A 16,340-nucleotide genomic window follows, 5' to 3' on the forward strand; every position below is an offset into this window, starting at 1 on the left:
ATAGTCAATGTGAAAAATAGATTAAGGGGAGCTCTTTTAGAAAACTGCCCTGGGTTGAAGAGTGTCCTTCCCGAAATTCACGTCTTTCCCAGAATCTCAGAATGTGATCTTATTTGGAAATAGGGTCATTGCAGAGGCAATTGGTTAAGGTGAAGGCACACTGGAGTAGGGTGGGTCTCTTTCTTTCTTTCTTTCTTTCTTTCTTTCTTTCTTTCTTTCTTTCTTTCTTTCCTTTCTTTCTTTCTTTCTTCTTTCTTCTTTTTTTTTCTTTTTTTTTTTTGAGATGGAGTCTTGCCCTGTTGCCCAGGCTGAGTATAATAGCATGATCTCGGCTCATTGCAAACTCCGCCTCCCAGGTTCAAGCAATTCTCCTGCCTCAGCCTTCCAAGTAGCTGGGATTACAGGCACATGCTACCACGCCTGGCTAATTTTTGTATTTTTAGTAGAGACGGGGTTTCACCATGTTGGCCAGGCTGGTCTCAAACTCCTCATGTCAAGAGATCTGCTCTCCTCAGCCTCCCAAAGTGTTGGGATTACAGGCATGAGCCACCACACCTGGCCAAGGGTGGGTCTTATGAGAAGAGATACACAGACACACTGGGACAGTGCCATGTGTATTAGTCTGCTAGAGTGGCCATAAGAAAACACCACAGACTGGGTGGCATGAACAACAGAGATTTATTTCTTCACTGTTCTGAGGGCTAGAAGTCTAAAATCAAGGTGCTGGCAGGTTTGGTTTCTCCTGAGGCCTCTTTCCTTGGCTTGCAGGTGGCCAGCTTCTCACTGTGTCCTGCTGTGGTCAACTTCTGTCTGTTGTTTGTGTCCTAATCTCTTCCTACAAGGACACCAATCATACTGGATTAGGATTCACCCTAACAACCCCATTATAAATTAATTACCTCTTTAAAGGCCCTGTCTCCAAATGCAGCCACATTCTGAGATATTAGGTTTTAGGACTTCAACATATGAATTGGGGACTAGGACACAGTTCAGCCCACAGCACCATGCGACGATGAAGGCAGAGATTGGAGTGATGTGCCTGCAAGCCAAGCCTGTGCTTGTGAGCCCCTGACTCTCTGAAATCTGTCTCTGCAGCTCCAGCAGCTGCCTGGCATGGACAACAAGATGGGTGCTGGTTTATTCATTCATTCAAGTTACAAGTCGAATGAATGAATGAATGAATGAATTTAATGAATTCATTGAATGAATTGAATGAATGAATGAATGAATTTAATGAATTCATTGAATGAATTGAATGAATGAATGAATGAATTTAATGAATTCATTGAATGAATTGAATGAATGAATGAATGAATTTAATGAATTCATTGAATGAATTGAATGAATGAATGAATGAATTTAAACTGGGAAGCGATTTAAACTGGAAAGCAGCTCTCACAAGGCAATTTTTCACTCAGCCTTCACTCCTCCAGGTAGCTGCAAATCATGAGAAAATACAGTGTGTGCACAGTCCAGTGCCTGTCTGACAACACCACTCATAGGAGGACTCAATTTAAGAAAGATTTCAAAATGTAGGAGAAGGGAGAGAATGGACAGAGTGCAGCAAGGGGGCTGCAGAGTGCAGAGCTGCACCACTTAGATCAGCGAACAGCAGGCAGCCTTTGTCCCTGGTGGGAAGCACCCAGCAAGGGACTGGTGACAAGGAGCCGCTGAGAGGTGCCTGCTTTTTAAAGGGAAAATGTAATTTGTAAACAATCAACACCTTAACGAGCTAAAAGCAATCAGCTCTGACTTCTAGCAGATTTACTGATGCTTCAGTGACTAAAATTCACAATGTTTTTCCCACCCAACTTTGTTAATTTGTGGCCCGTGTTCATTAGGACAAGTCCCTGGGGATGGTTTCCAGCTTGGCTTCCAATGTAATGACGCCAAGCCAGGGTCCTGATCACTTCTCCAGCATAGGTGCCGGCCCAGGGCAGCCCAACCCTGTCTTTCTCCCTTTCTCACTGTGTTATAGGCTGGCCTGGTAACTAATAGGATAGGATATGTTTGTTTTGTTTGAAAATTCTAGCGTTTCAAAAATCACCCATCATTTATCACTCATCCGAGATGAGCAATTGTGGGTCGATGCTGGCTGGATGCTTTTCCTCTGAACCCCTCCTCTCTCTACCTCCTCCCACCTCCCACCCCCCAGGGGAAATCAAGAAAAACAAGATTCTACTTGTCCAGGCCCTCTGAGACTCCTCGGAATTGCTGGAATCGTCACAATAAGTGGTAGTAATAGAACCATATACAGGATTGTAAATACAAACTGCTCCATGGAGTGGCAAAAAATAATGAAGTAATTAGGTGAACTATTATCAGCACCTGTGACTGATGGGTACAAGCACGTTTCTGGCTTTATTACATTGTTATTTGTCAGAAACAATGTGCAGATTCTGAAGTTGCCTAACTTATTGTCCTACGCCCAGCTTCCCTCTCCTGAGAGCCTCAGTCACCCCAGGTGGGTCAATGCCCGGGTCCAGCCTGTGGAAATGCACAGTGGGGAAATGAGAATCCTGCTTTGCAACCCATTAAGAGATAATGCCATTTTAATTAGCAACTGATGTGAGCCTAAGAGGTGCTATTTCATGCGTCATTTCTAGGCTAAGCATGGGGCCCATGGACAGACAGACCAAGCTGTGAGCCCACTTCGATGGGAGACAATTGAGGGGATGGGGACTTGCAAATAAGCCACTGTTGATTCTCAATGGAAATGGCCATTCAAATATTCAGCCTGAATTCTTGTAAGGCAGATGGCTCTGTCTCCTCATTGAGATTTCTGAATGGAAGTGCCCACTTGCCAGAAATCATGATAATTGGATGATGATGATAATAAAACTTATCATATCAGTGTGCACCAGGCCCTGCTTTAGGCACGGCATTTGTACTTCCTCATCCATTCCTCACAACAACCCAGTGAGATAGATACTCTCATCATCCCCAGTCGACAGATGCGGAAACTGAGGCACAGAAGTTAAGTGACTGGTCCTAGGTCACGGAGCCGGGTTTCCAACCCAGGCAGTTTGGTGTCAAAATGTACCCTCCTCATCTTCTCTTCACTGTTCCTGCTTGGTGGGTGCCTTCCAGAGCTATGGACCAAGACATGTTGACACTGTGGCTGGAACAGGCTGAGCACCAAGAAGGAAAGTGAAGAAGAAGAAAAAGGTTGTGCTACAAAAAAAAAAAAAAAAAAAAAAAAAAAAAAAAAAAAAAAAAAAAAAAAAAACAAGAAAAAAAAAAAAACAAGGCCACAAGATGATCTCTCACAGGCTTACCCATGGACTTGGGAGGATCCAGCACCTTCCTGGAGCAGGGACAGGGAGAGACCCAGGTACAACCATTATGCACACAGAGGTACAGATCACAACTCCCATTGTTCTCTAGAGAAATGCATGATGTGGACAGGGTAAATCCATTTGCTGAGAGCCACACACACACAGGCTTCTTCTAAGCTTCCTTCCACCCAAAACCTCTCAGGGCCCACACACTTTGACTGGCTGGTTCCTGAAGGATTTGCATTTTAAACCAATAGAGTTGGTTGAATTGCTAGCAGGTGATTGCATTTTGCAAGTTCCGCTTCCCCCAGCAGCCTGGGTCTTTACTTCCCCCATCCAGTCAACATTTCCAGGCCCGGCGCCGTGGCTCACGCTTGTAATCCCAGCACTTTGGGAGGCCGAGGGGGTGGATCACGAGGTCAGCAGATCGAGACCATCTTGGCTAACACAGTGAAACCCTGTCTCTACTAAAAAAAAAAAAAAAAAAAAAAAAAAAAATTAGCCAGGCGTGGTGGTGGGCACCTGTAGTCCCAGCTACTCGGGAGGCTGAGGCAGAAGAATGGTGTGAACCTGGGAGGCGGAGCTTGCAGTGAGCCGAGATTGCACCACTGCACTCCAGACTGGGTGACAGAGCGAGACTCCGTCTCAAAAAAAAAAAAAAAAAAAAATTCCAACTTTGCTGGATGACCGAAGACAAGTTACCCAAACTCCTGGGACCTCAAATTTCTCATCTGTAAAATGGAAATAATGACCCCACCTGTGAGGATTAAACGAGTTAATGTTAACTGCTAATTATCATTATTTTAAACAAAGGAGGATTGTCTGAGAAGCTAAGGAAGCTTAAGCTTCAGGGCCCTGTCTTGCTAGTTCGCTCCCTCAAGGCTCTGTATTCCGTATCGATAATTTTGTCTTCTTTTTCTTAAGGAGAGCATTGCTCCCCACCATCCCTCGGATTGTATAAGCTTCAGGCTCCTCAAACCTGGATCTAGCCCATGGTGATTAAGGCAAGGAAGCACGTGGCTGAGCTAACCGCTACAGCTCTGCCTAGCTCAAACATGCAGAGCTTCTACATAGTAGATCTGAAAACACGTGTGAAGGTCTCTGCTTTGTGAATAGGGGCACAAACTTCTAAGAAGATGAGAAGCCATAGAAGACAGTATGTGCTAGACTCATTATAGGGTGACCAACTTGTCCCTGTTTGTCCGGGACTATGCTAGTTTAAAAGCTGAAAGCACCGTGTCTTGAAAATCTCTTCCGTTCTGGGCAAGCTGGGTCAGTTTCTCACCATCCTTGTTGAGAAGCATGTCACTACTATTCACCACAGGGCTCCCAGCTAGCTGAGTGCTTGGCATGTGGTAGGTGCCCAGCAAATATTTGTTGAATGAATGGAGTGTAAACCAACCATTGGTACCTCATGGGCTCAGAGGAGGACGAGTACACAGTGATCTAAGGTGGACAGGTAGATTTCATGGAAATTTAACATGAAAAAATAAGCTTGTGATGGTGAAGTTGGATCAGAAAACCACCATCATTGAAAGGAGGGTTATGGAATGTGTGAGGGAATCACCCAAATGCAGGGGGGCTGCTTATACCCCGGGATCATTTCTGTTTTCTTTTGTGTACCTGATAACAAACAGTATGTCTTCCATTAGAATTTCCACATCATCATTTTCTCAGCTTGGAAACAATGCCTGTGTTCAAGGCAGAACCCTGAATACAAGCTGAATCTGGTGTGTGTGTGTTTGGTGGGGGCGGGGTGGGGATAAATGGTGCCCCAGGCAGGTCAGCGGTGGGCTTTGGGCATGAGGGTGAGCTGCTCAGGACCCAATTCCACAGGCTGTGTGGACTCCAATTATCCCAGGACTTAGAGATCAAACAGCCCAACTGTGCCTCACAATAAAGGAGGAGGTCTTAATTTTACTTCGCACTACACCCTTCCAGCCAGATCTTGCAAAACAATGCATTGCATTTATGTCTTCCTGAGCCCCAAACCTCTCTGAAATTGTCTCAGGCTATCCCAGCAATATCGCTACAAAGTGGACAGAGGAGAGAGTTAGATATTCTAAAGAATCATGCAATTTCTACTGGACTGGTCAGAATGTCACGGCAACCACAGATGGCTTGATCAAAATCTCACCCTTCTGCTTTGTTGAGGACAGAGCACTTTTACATGTTATTTGTTTTTATTTTGAGGTATATTTTTAGTGGCGACTTGTTGGCTTGTGGGGGAAATAGTTTGCATTAGCCCTCAGCTGAGCTTCCCATATGCACAGGGGACTCAATATATAGAAAACAAGAAAGCCCGCAAAATGCCAATGGCTAGAGACTGGAATTCTGCAAATTTTATTTTTCTCCAATCTCATAGTACAAACAGGATTTGTAGTAAGGCACAATACTGCCAAAATTAGTCTGATTTCCTTTTTAACAATAACATCAGCTAATAGATAAATATTCTAGAAAATGTAGTCATTTTGAACCTTTGAGATTAAGAAAAGCAGAAAATCTGGAATTTTTTTGTAGACATCTAAATATATAGGCAACGACAGAGACCCAAGACCGTAAATCTGGTTTATTTTTACATATTAGCATTAAAATATCTGTCTTGCTTTCAGACAATGAGTTTTTAAAAATTAAGAATAGTGCATCAAAATGATGAAAAATTTTAGGATTTTTTGATATGTAACAACCCACAGAAAACCAGATTCTTCATCTTGCTACTTGTTTATAGCCCTTTTTAAAAAATGAACATTTCAGACACCTTAAATTGATAAATGTTTCTCTTAAATAAATCGCTCTTTGATAAAGAGTGGAACATAAATGTTTGAGATGTAGCTGAAGCTCTATCACCATTTATGGATCAGGATTATAGTTCAAAAGGCAAAAGCTGGTGTATTTGAGGCTGAGCATTTTATACTGAAAGCGTATATTTATAATGGAAGTTAACCTTAACATGAAGAGGAAATGATGTTATAGGATTTTCTATTTTGGAACTAATAAGCTATATCATTTCTTATTTGATGGTCTTAAGAGGCAGTTAACATGACTTGAAAGCAACATTTTTCAAGTACTGTAAACATGCTACCATGGAAAACCAGAGAGGAAAAATTTTCCTGTCTGTGACATTCCTAAACAACTTATCTTAATTTGAGTTGTTTACTCTCAAATACTGAATGTTCTTCCCACTGTTCCAGTCCGACACAAAGTATTTAACGATTTTTGTGAAATTTACAACCTAGTGACTTACCATCTTACTTTGAATCGTCTTGAAGATATTTAATGCTGATAACGCAAAAAAAAAAAAAACTCTTAAGAGTCCTCACTGTGTTTTGAACTAATTAACTTTACAGGAATAAACCTGGAGATATTTATTTTTTCCACTACTACTTTTGGATTTATTAAAATTCTTTTTATTATAGCAACCCCAGGTTAGAAAGCTAAAAATTAAAATGGTTGATAATTGTGAAATATATTGTAATTCATGGCAAAATATCACGATTATGCATATGTGTAAGAATTAAGATGTCTTAGGAACTAGCACGGAGTGAGCCGGATAAAATGCGGCACCTGCCACAGAATCTTTCCCCTGTGCTTTTCAGTAATGCCAGCCAAGTCCTCCGGGCTGTAGAAGTCATGGCCAGGTCATGGATTTCTGCACACAGCGATGGCTTCTGTGGGACAAAAAGCAGTGAATATCACGCTCCTTACCTTGCTTTATACCACAACTGTTGCAGGCAAGGGTGTCTCCGATGGCGCCTTGGTTTTGCTTACCTGCTTTCCAAAAGAAATCTTTTCCCTGACCAGTTAACTTCTTGGTTGTTCCTTAAGACACAGGGATTTTGGGAAAGACTGTGGCATGCTTTCCTCAGTGGGTCTTCTCAGTTTAATGCCTTAAAGATGGACAAATGTTCACTGGCTGCCCGATAGGCACTGAAATTCGGAGCAATCAAACCTGTTTCAAAAGCGTTTCCCACGGCATATGCACAGTTTCACGGATGGCCACTAGATGGCGTGTGACAACCATTTGTGTCAGCCACACGCAAAGGCTTCCCATTCATTCTCCACGAAGGTATCAAAGGCGTCCTCCAACAATTCCTCAAGACACCTTCACTATTACGTTGTTTTCATTTAGATCCTTATATGGAAACTTAAATGGTACCGGTTTACGTTTTGGAAGTAGGGGGAAATTTTCAGTGGGCGAGCCTAAATCAGAATGTGTGCTGTTGTATTTATGCATCACCATTAATAAACATTGGCACTTAAAGCTGAATTAAGGCACGTCGTTAAATGTCAGTGTGTATCTACCCACTTATCTACGAATGTTTCAACAAACATCTATTAAGTGTCTATTACTATGTGCGAAATGTGACTCGTTCTTCTAAAATACTGAAAGGACATTTTATTACCAGAAAGTAATACAAGTATCAGAAAATAAAGACATTTTATGTTGCACAGTTGGGTCATTGATATAATGTTAAAATTAAATACATTAGCTCCTCCTTATCTGAGGCTTTGTTTTCTGTGGTTTCATTTACCTGTGGTCAGTTGTGGCTCCAAAAAATTAAATGGAAAATTTCAGAAATAATTCATAAGTTTTAAATTGCATGCCATTCTCAGTTGCATGCTGAAATCTCTCATCCTCTGTCCCACCTGGGAGGGGAATCTTCTCTTTGTCCAGCATATCCACACTGTCTAAGCTACCTTCCCGTCAGTCACACGGTAGCCATCTCAGTTATCACATCGACTGTCACCGTTTCCCAGTGCTTGTGTTCAAGTAACCCTTATTTTGTTATATAATGGCCTCAAAGCATGAAAGTAATGACGCTGGCAATTTGCATATGCCAAAAAAGAAGCCATAAAATGCATCCTTGAAGTGAAAAGGTGAAAGTTATCAACTTAATAAGGAAAGAAAAAAATTGTATGCTGACATCTTTAAGATCTACAGTAAGAATGAAACTTCTACCCATGAATTATGATCAATTAGTTGTAAACACCACTGCACTTGGACCAGCTTACCCATGAATGGTAAGGAAAAAAAGAAATTCATGCATAGTATATGTAGGGTTTGGTACTATTGCAGTTTCAGGCATCCACTTGGGGTCTTGGAAGAATGTATGCCCCATAGATAAGAGGGGCAGTTGTATGCTCCTGGAATTTCAGAAGCTTCTTCTTCTTCTTCTTCTTTTTTTTTGAGACAGAGTTTTGCTCTTTTTGCCCAGGTTGGAGTGCAATGGTGCGATCTTGGCTCACTGCAACCTCCGCCTCCCAGGTTCAAGAGATTCTCCTGCCTCAGCCTCCTGAGTAGCTGTGATTACACGGATGCGCCACAACGCCCAGCTATTTTTGTATTTTTAATAGAGACGGGGTTTCTCCATGTTGGTCAGGCTGGTCTCGAACTCCCAACCTCAGGTGATCCGCCCACCTTGGCCTCCCAAAGTGCTGGGATTACAGGCGTGAGCCACTGCACCCGGACCAGAAGCTTCTTTTCTTGATATAGAATAAATCTGAATGTCGGGGGAAAAATCACATGAAACACCTTGCAAATTATCTTTCCGCTTATAGCAAAATATGATTCTGCTTGCCTTAATAAATGTAAATTCCTATAAAGAAAATAAATTAATAAAACATACAGGTCCTATAGTGGAATCACTTTTTCTTTCATGTCCATTGTCACCGAGTATAGAAATGAGGTATTTTGGCCGGGCGCGGTGGCTCACGCTTGTAATCCCAGCACTTTGGGAGGCCAAGGCGGGCAGATCACGAGGTCAGGAGATCGAGACCACGGTGAAACCCCGTCCCTACTAAAAATACAAAAAATTAGCCAGGCGTGGTGGCGGGCGCCTGTAGTCCCAGCTACTCGGAGAGGCTGAGGCAGGAGAATGGCGTGAACCCAGGAGGTGGAGCTTGCAGTGAGCCGAGATTGCGCCACTGCACTCCAGGCTGGGCGACAGAGCGAGACTCCGTCTCAAAAAAAAAAAAAAAAGAAATGAGGTATTTTATTACATAATTTTTACAAATCCGTATTAAGACAAACCTTAATAAGAATGACTTTATCACAAAGTGTTCAGAAAGACATGAGAAAACATCCCCAAAAGTTAGTTCCATATCTGTGGAGAAAATGAAACAATCTCTAAGATCATTTCCACTTTTAAAAGTCAGCGGTTTTAAAAAAACTAGTGGCATTTGAGTTATTTCACCCTTCTCAAAATAGGTGTGATATTTCTTCTAAGCCAATCTCTAACTGAAAGAAAAGAATGGTCTCATTTTTAGAATTACTGGCTGTTTGTTTGAACTGAAGAATTAGTTGCATTTCAAAATAAGGACATGCCTAATGAAATGATTAAAACATACAGAACATTAAATTATAAGCAGATGGGGGTGAAACCAAGGGAGGGGGAAGGTGAGTTTGCTGGAGACCTGAAGTCCAGGGAAGCTGACAGCTTTGGGTTTTCCTCAATAACACAGAAGATGATTGTTTAAGCAACAGAGGGTAAGAAAACAACCTTTGGAAGACAATCTCTCTCTCTCTTTCTCTCTCCCCCCTCCCTCTTTTTTGATAGGCAGCAACTTACAAGAAAAGCCAGAAAAGAAAGCCCATGTGTATTGTAACAGTTTAAAGAGACAGCCATTCCAAAAGAAAATGGACATTCACATTGACACCTGGAAAAGAACCAGGAGTCACCATGCAAATGTGTCAGCAGCGAGAAGTCCTAAGAGAGCGAAGGAGATCAGCCAGGCTGCTGTGAGTCATGGTTCAGGATCCACATCTTCATCTTCCTAAGACACTGATCTCCCTGGTCCCAGTTATTCCTGAAACGCTGTCCCTCCTCCGTTTTCCCTGAAATTTATCAGTTAAAGTACGGCTCTGTATAGGTAAAAGATAAGAGTTTGATGAGATAGAGTTTACGACAGCTAAAAAAGAAGCTTAGCGGATGGGAGTGGTTCACAGACGGTGCAAATTGTCTGTTAAGTGGCACTTTATGGATGGGCAGAATCCATGAAGAGTTTTATCTTGAATTTCTATCAGGCTGCATTCAGCAGAAGCTGGTTCCCTGGAAATTGGCATTAAAAAAAAAAATCTCTGTCGTGTGTCTATCTTTCCTGGATATACAATGGCAGTTTCGACCCATTTGAGCTGGCTTCCTGAACAGTGGCAGCGATTGTCTCTGAGTGTGGGTTAATGGATGTAGGTCTAGAGATAAAGGAAATAAACCCTCTAAGATGTTGTCTAATTTTTAAAAGGCATTTCGCCTTCCTCAGCTGTGTGTCTTCTTTGTCTTAGATGTCTGCAAGGGAGAGGACAGCATCGCTGCGGGGACTGTGGCTTGCACCCAGGGCTGGGGCCAGGCTCCAAGTGAGGGCGAGGGTCACCTTTAGAATGGAAATCGTTTCTTGCTTTAATGGCAGAAAGAACACCCTGGACATGAGTCGGTATGTGTGCACACACACACACAACACACACAGATACACACACATACACACACAACACACATACACAACACACACAGACACACACAACACACATACACACAGACAACACACACAGACACACATACACACAACACACACACAACACACACAGACACACACATACACAACACACATACACACACAACACACGGACACACACACACAGCACATATACACACACAACACACACAGACACACACATACACACACAACACATACACACACAACACACAGATACACACATACACACAACACATACACAACACATACACACACAACACACAGACACACATATACACACAACACACACAGACACACACACAACACACAGACACAGACACACTCACACATACACACACCCACACACACACACACATTCTCCCTTTGAAGGAATTGTCTGCTCTCATTCTCTTTCAGGTAAGACCCCTCTCCCCATTCTTCTAAGCTGCTCCGTGTGTCCACTGAACCATATCACATCAGCACTTCCACATCTGTCCTTATGGCACTGAGCACTTCTCTGGAAACTGACCAGTTATTGCAGAGCCTTGTTTCCCCAGCATCATCCGCCAAGAGAAGGTACAAGCTATTGATCTCGCTTTACCTCATGCCTAATTAAAATTCTCAGAGCCATCTCTTCCAGGTAGCAATGGCTATGTGTTCAGGAACTGAAGGATGGGTCTCCTTCCCAGATGATTTGCCCCATTTACCAGGCAGGTTGGGGTTCAATGGAATGCTTAGCTGCACCGATCACACTGGCAGATTAGGGAATAGTGTGGCTCCCTCTCACCTTCCCCACCCAATCACAATATGATCTTAAGCTTTTCTCTTTAACCTTTAAGGTTCGTTGAATATGTCCTAATGTAAGCCTCTTTCAGTCTCTGGAAAGAAAATGGGCCATAAATATATACATTTAACACTTGTATATAAAAAAGTATAAGTAGCATCTACTGAAATTCCACCTTTAGGGATGCACTTCTTTGGAGATTTGAAGGTATTCTCATCGCTCTATGAGAAAAGAACGTGCTTGGGGAGGTTATCACCTGAAACCTTTCTTTATCAGCTACTGGCCAGAGTGGAAGCTGGGGGCCCAGAGGCTGGAAGGGACAGGAAATTACTTAGCAGCCAACCAAAAGCAAAGCTGATCAGGGCTTCATGAGGAGGTAAGACAGAACTGACCGAGGTGGGGGCTGGGGTGGGGAGAGTTGGAGATGGGGAGGAGCCAAAGGCACATGTGAGCCACTCTCTGTACCCATGTGACCCACACACTTTCCTGGTCTCTCCAGGATCCTACAGGAACAAAGGGATGCCTGTGGGCTCTGCAACTGGATTGGAAGGACCCAAACTCTCCTGATTTGAGTTTCTGGTTCTGCTGCAGTCAGGCACACCTCCATGAAGACCTCAAATTTATGTCCTCTAAAAACTCATTGAGTAGTTGCCATCATCATCACGGTCTTCATCATCATGGTGGTAGAAGCTAACGTGAGCAAGTCACTCGCATTATGCCATTTAGACCTCCCCATCGCCCTATGAAGTAAGCACCGTGTTCACTCCAGGCTCTGGTTGGAGCAGCAGTTGGCGCATAATAAGAGCTCCAGGAAGGGCAGTCACGGCGGCATTCTGTGCACAGCACTTGCATGGCAACAGTCCCTTGAAAGGGAAAAGAGGAAGCTCTACGGCCTTCTAGGTGCTAAGGAGTGATTAATCCACACTAGTCCATTAAGCACCTATTCCATGTCCTTGTGGAAAACACGGGGATGCTGGGTTTGTAGGAGAGGCTACACCTGGCACGCTATGTTGGGCATGTAAAGTTTGCCAAGTCAGCTGATGGGGGTCTTGGAAGTGTGGATGGACTACCCCTTGCCCTTGAGGAGCTATCTTTGAGGATGAGGGGAGGAGATGCAGAGTGGCACAAGGTATGAGGACGAGAAGCACACAGCCTCTGCCCGGGACATCTGCCTGCCACACTCTCAGCTGCCAGCAGCATTTCTCCACCTTCCCTGGACCAAGGAGCACCTGAGGGAGGTGGATAAAGATGCAGACATCTGAGCCCTATCCCCAGATATGTCGCTTTGGTGTGTCTGGAGTAGGCCAGGGAATTTGCATTTTTACCAAGTTTCCCAGGCGATCCCAATGCTGGCGGCCCACAGACCTTCTGCTGAGGAACAAACACCTAGAGGAGACAGAGATCCAAGTGGACCAGGGTGCTGTCGGCAGGGGCTGCCTAGAGGACGGGGAGGTGTTGAGTGGGCCCTGACCTTTATCACAACTGGGATCATTTACCCCACTGGGGGCCCTGCACTTCTTCAGGACTGGGTGCCTGGAAGGGGAAGCAGAGACAAGACCAAGTCACGCATCCTACCTCGGGAACCCGTGCTTGGGAAGATGAAACAAGCCTCAGATTAGCCCCGAGGCCCCCAGAGTGCAGCTCAGGGCCCTGACGAGCCAGGAGGAGGCTGAGGGGCGCCTCACTCAGTTTTGTGTCCAGCTGCCTGGATGGAAACAGCTGAACTTCAAAGGAAGCATGGGGTTTACCCAAGGGCAGCTGCGGATGTGTGGGTGGGTGGGGCGCCAAGGGGAGCTGAGGAAAATATTGGAGGAGAGAGAGAGAGAGAGAGACTGAGATTCCCGGAGGAAATTAACAGCCTTGCATTTGGGCTTTATTTACGAGATGAGGTGGCTACACTTGGGATTGTCTTCCACTTTTGTGTTTTAATCAGCACTGAATAGTAAACTCACCCTGATCATCCCTTGAATATCCATGCAGAGAAATTGTTTCATGGTAATTCTGTCTGAAATCCTTTCCTGCATGCATCCTTTAAGGACCACCATTAAAATTCCCTGGGAGCCAGAAGGTGAAGAACTTGGGACCTCCACGTCACACCCAGCAGATGCTTTTGTGAGTTTATTTTTTTCATGAGATGCAGTGATTTTAGAGAGTTTGGCTAAAGGATGTTGAAAACTTCAAACAAACAAAAGCGAGCCACTCAGGATTTGGAAGACTGAACAGTTAAGAGCCTGAACCATGTTCTGTCTCAGGAAGACAAGGGAAGACACACAGGGCCCCCTAGCAGTTTCACAATAGGTGAGAAGATGTTATCGAAGGAATCGCTTTCAATGGCTTAAGTTATAGGAGGGAAAACACGGGCTCAGAGCTTGAAGAAGTTAAAACAAAGCAAAACAAAAACCAACAACAACAAAAATCAGGGATTGTGCAGAAAAAAAGAACTAGCAAAATAAGGGAACGAACTGCCAAAGAAAGTGGAATTTCCATCCCTGGAGATATTTTGAGTGGGAGGAGGGACCTCTTTATTAGAGGTTGTTCAGAGTAATGAACTCTGTCCCACCACAATGCCTGGGAATGAACTAAATGACCCAGGCGAAGTTCCTTCCAGCCCAAACAACTCCATGATTATTATTATTTTTTTGAACATAAACTCAAGATTTTATTGTCTTCATAATAAAAGATGACACTTAGAACTGGATCACTTGGCCCTTTCTCTTCTTATCTCCTCCCAGTTCAAAATGCTTGCATCTTTTTAATAGCCAGCATTCTCTTAGATCTCTTTGGGCTCAACGCACTCAAACCTTAGCACAATCTTCTTTGTAGTTTTAGCCTTTTTCTGGAAAATTGGCTTAGTTTGCCCACCATAGCCACTCTGCTTCCTGTCATAACGCCGCTTTCCCTGGGCATACAGAGAATCCTTGCCCTTCTTGTACTGTGTCACTTTATGGAGTTGGTGCTTGCCACACTTCTTACAGAAAGTCCGGCGGGTTTTAGGGACGTTAACCATGCTTGCGTGAGCGTTATCGGCACCGAAAGAAGCACAACTCCATAATTATTGACCCAGGTGGCCAAGGGTTTGTCTCAGAGGATGAAGAGTCCGTTTTCCACTGACTTGCAAAGGCTCTGTTGCCAACAGTGCTTTGTCATTGACTGGATCATTTTCAAGTCATTCCGTTCAGCAAAATCTCCAATGGGGAAGTCCGCAGGGCAACCTGCTAAGCACTTGCTGAGGACTCTGAGGCCTCAGTCCTTTCTGGCCAAATCTAATTCCCAATTGCATTGCACAGGCTCAGGAATGTCCTAAGGTCTGCTGAAGAATTCTGCAGAATTTCTCCCAGGAGAAACGGAAGTAGCAAATACCCTCCGTGTTTTCTCTTGCTAGAAATTTCCATCTATTCATCTCTAAAGCTGGTGGCTGGAGTCCTCCCACCCCCCAAGGATTGTAGAGCAGAGCCTACCTCCATCCTGTTTTCAGTCACATGGATGTGAAATTAGTCTGCCTTTTGCCTCTTTTCTCACTCACGGGCTTGGCATGCGGATATCCTGTCCTCAAAAAATAGAAAAGACTCCCAACCCATTTTCCATTTCTACTTCTCCCTTCATCTTCTGGTCTCAGAAAGGTCATTTAAAAAGGGGTTTTGAAAACAGTTTCATTGTTTTACGTCCTTAGGCAATAAATACTTTGTAATAATAATTAAAAAAATAAAAACATGAGCCTTAATTTTCTCAGGCTTTACCAGCTTGAGGGGGTAAATGGCCCCACGCTAATGAATAAACCACACACGCCCTTGCTCCTGCCCAACCTACGTAATACCTGGGTCCCCTCAGTGTGCAGCTCCATCTGAGGGACCTCAGAGGGTTTTTGAATGAGCTCCCACAAACAGACACAGGCAGTCCACTCTGGCTCTCCTCCCCAGGGGTCACTCTGGAAAGGAAATTCATCACTGTCCTCCACTGCCAGGACTCATAGTGACAACATGGATTTCCAGGCTAGAGCGCTTATTCTAGATGGTTCCAAAGTGGCCAACCCAGAGGCTGCAGCAGAGCTGTGATTTTCGGGCTCCTCCAAATGCTGACAACACAGGTTCAAGTCCTGCTGACACATGGTGATATGGTTTGGCTGTGTCTACACCCAAATCTCATCTTGCATTGTAACTCCCACAATTCCCACGTGTTGTGGGAGGTACCCGGTGGGAGGTGATTGAATTATGAGGGGGGGGTCTTTCCTGCACTGTTCTGATAGTAAATGAGTCTCATGAGATCTGATGGTTTTAAAAATGGGGGTTTCCCTGCAGAAGCACTCTTTTTGCCTGTCACCATCCATGTAAGATGGGACTTGTTCCTCCTTGCCTTCTGCCATGATTGTGAGGCCTCCTCACCCATGTGGTACTGTAAGTCCATTAAACTTCTGTTTCTTTATCATTTACCCAGTCTTGGGTATGTCTTTATCAGCAGTGTGAAAATGAACTAATACACATGGGGAAGACCCCTGACCCTCAGCACCCATCTGTGAGACTCAGACACCAGTCATGGGGCTTAGCCAAGGTGCTAAAACTTGGGACAGATGAAGCCCTGCCCATTGTCCTCCCCTACCAAGGATCAAGAGCAAAATTCCCTCCTGCTTTGCACTCTCGGTGACCCCATCCACCAGACAACCAGATATGAATTCAGTTGTGCTTCTTGCAGTCATTTTCCAACTCCAGAGACCGTCATACTTTTTCTTAAGTTATGCCTGTTGGCCCAATAATTATATCTGAGTCATTTTTTTTCCTAGGGAAATATTCTGAGTACAGAAGAGCTAGAGTATACAC

The 16,340-nt window shown here is 44.1% G+C and overlaps 1 long non-coding RNA gene and 1 pseudogene across 2 annotated transcripts; both read right to left on the reverse strand.

The window, feature by feature from the left end:
- Positions 1–726: 726 nt before the first annotated feature.
- Positions 727–3,840, reverse strand: LOC115832246. The gene is made up of 3 exons (XR_004027676.1): positions 3,801–3,840; positions 3,279–3,383; positions 727–835 (listed from the first exon to the last, which is right to left on the reverse strand). It is a non-coding gene; the product is annotated as an uncharacterized LOC115832246 (long non-coding RNA).
- A 10,323-nt stretch (positions 3,841–14,163) lies between these two features.
- Positions 14,164–14,561, reverse strand: LOC100580977 (annotated as a pseudogene). The gene has a single exon (XR_004027685.1). The product of XR_004027685.1 is annotated as a 60S ribosomal protein L36a-like (transcript).
- Between the last annotated feature and the right edge of the window lie 1,779 nt (positions 14,562–16,340).

The sequence above is a fragment of the Nomascus leucogenys genome, chromosome 3 (assembly GCF_006542625.1).
Source record: "Nomascus leucogenys isolate Asia chromosome 3, Asia_NLE_v1, whole genome shotgun sequence".
Classification (NCBI taxonomy): domain Eukaryota; kingdom Metazoa; phylum Chordata; class Mammalia; order Primates; family Hylobatidae; genus Nomascus; species Nomascus leucogenys.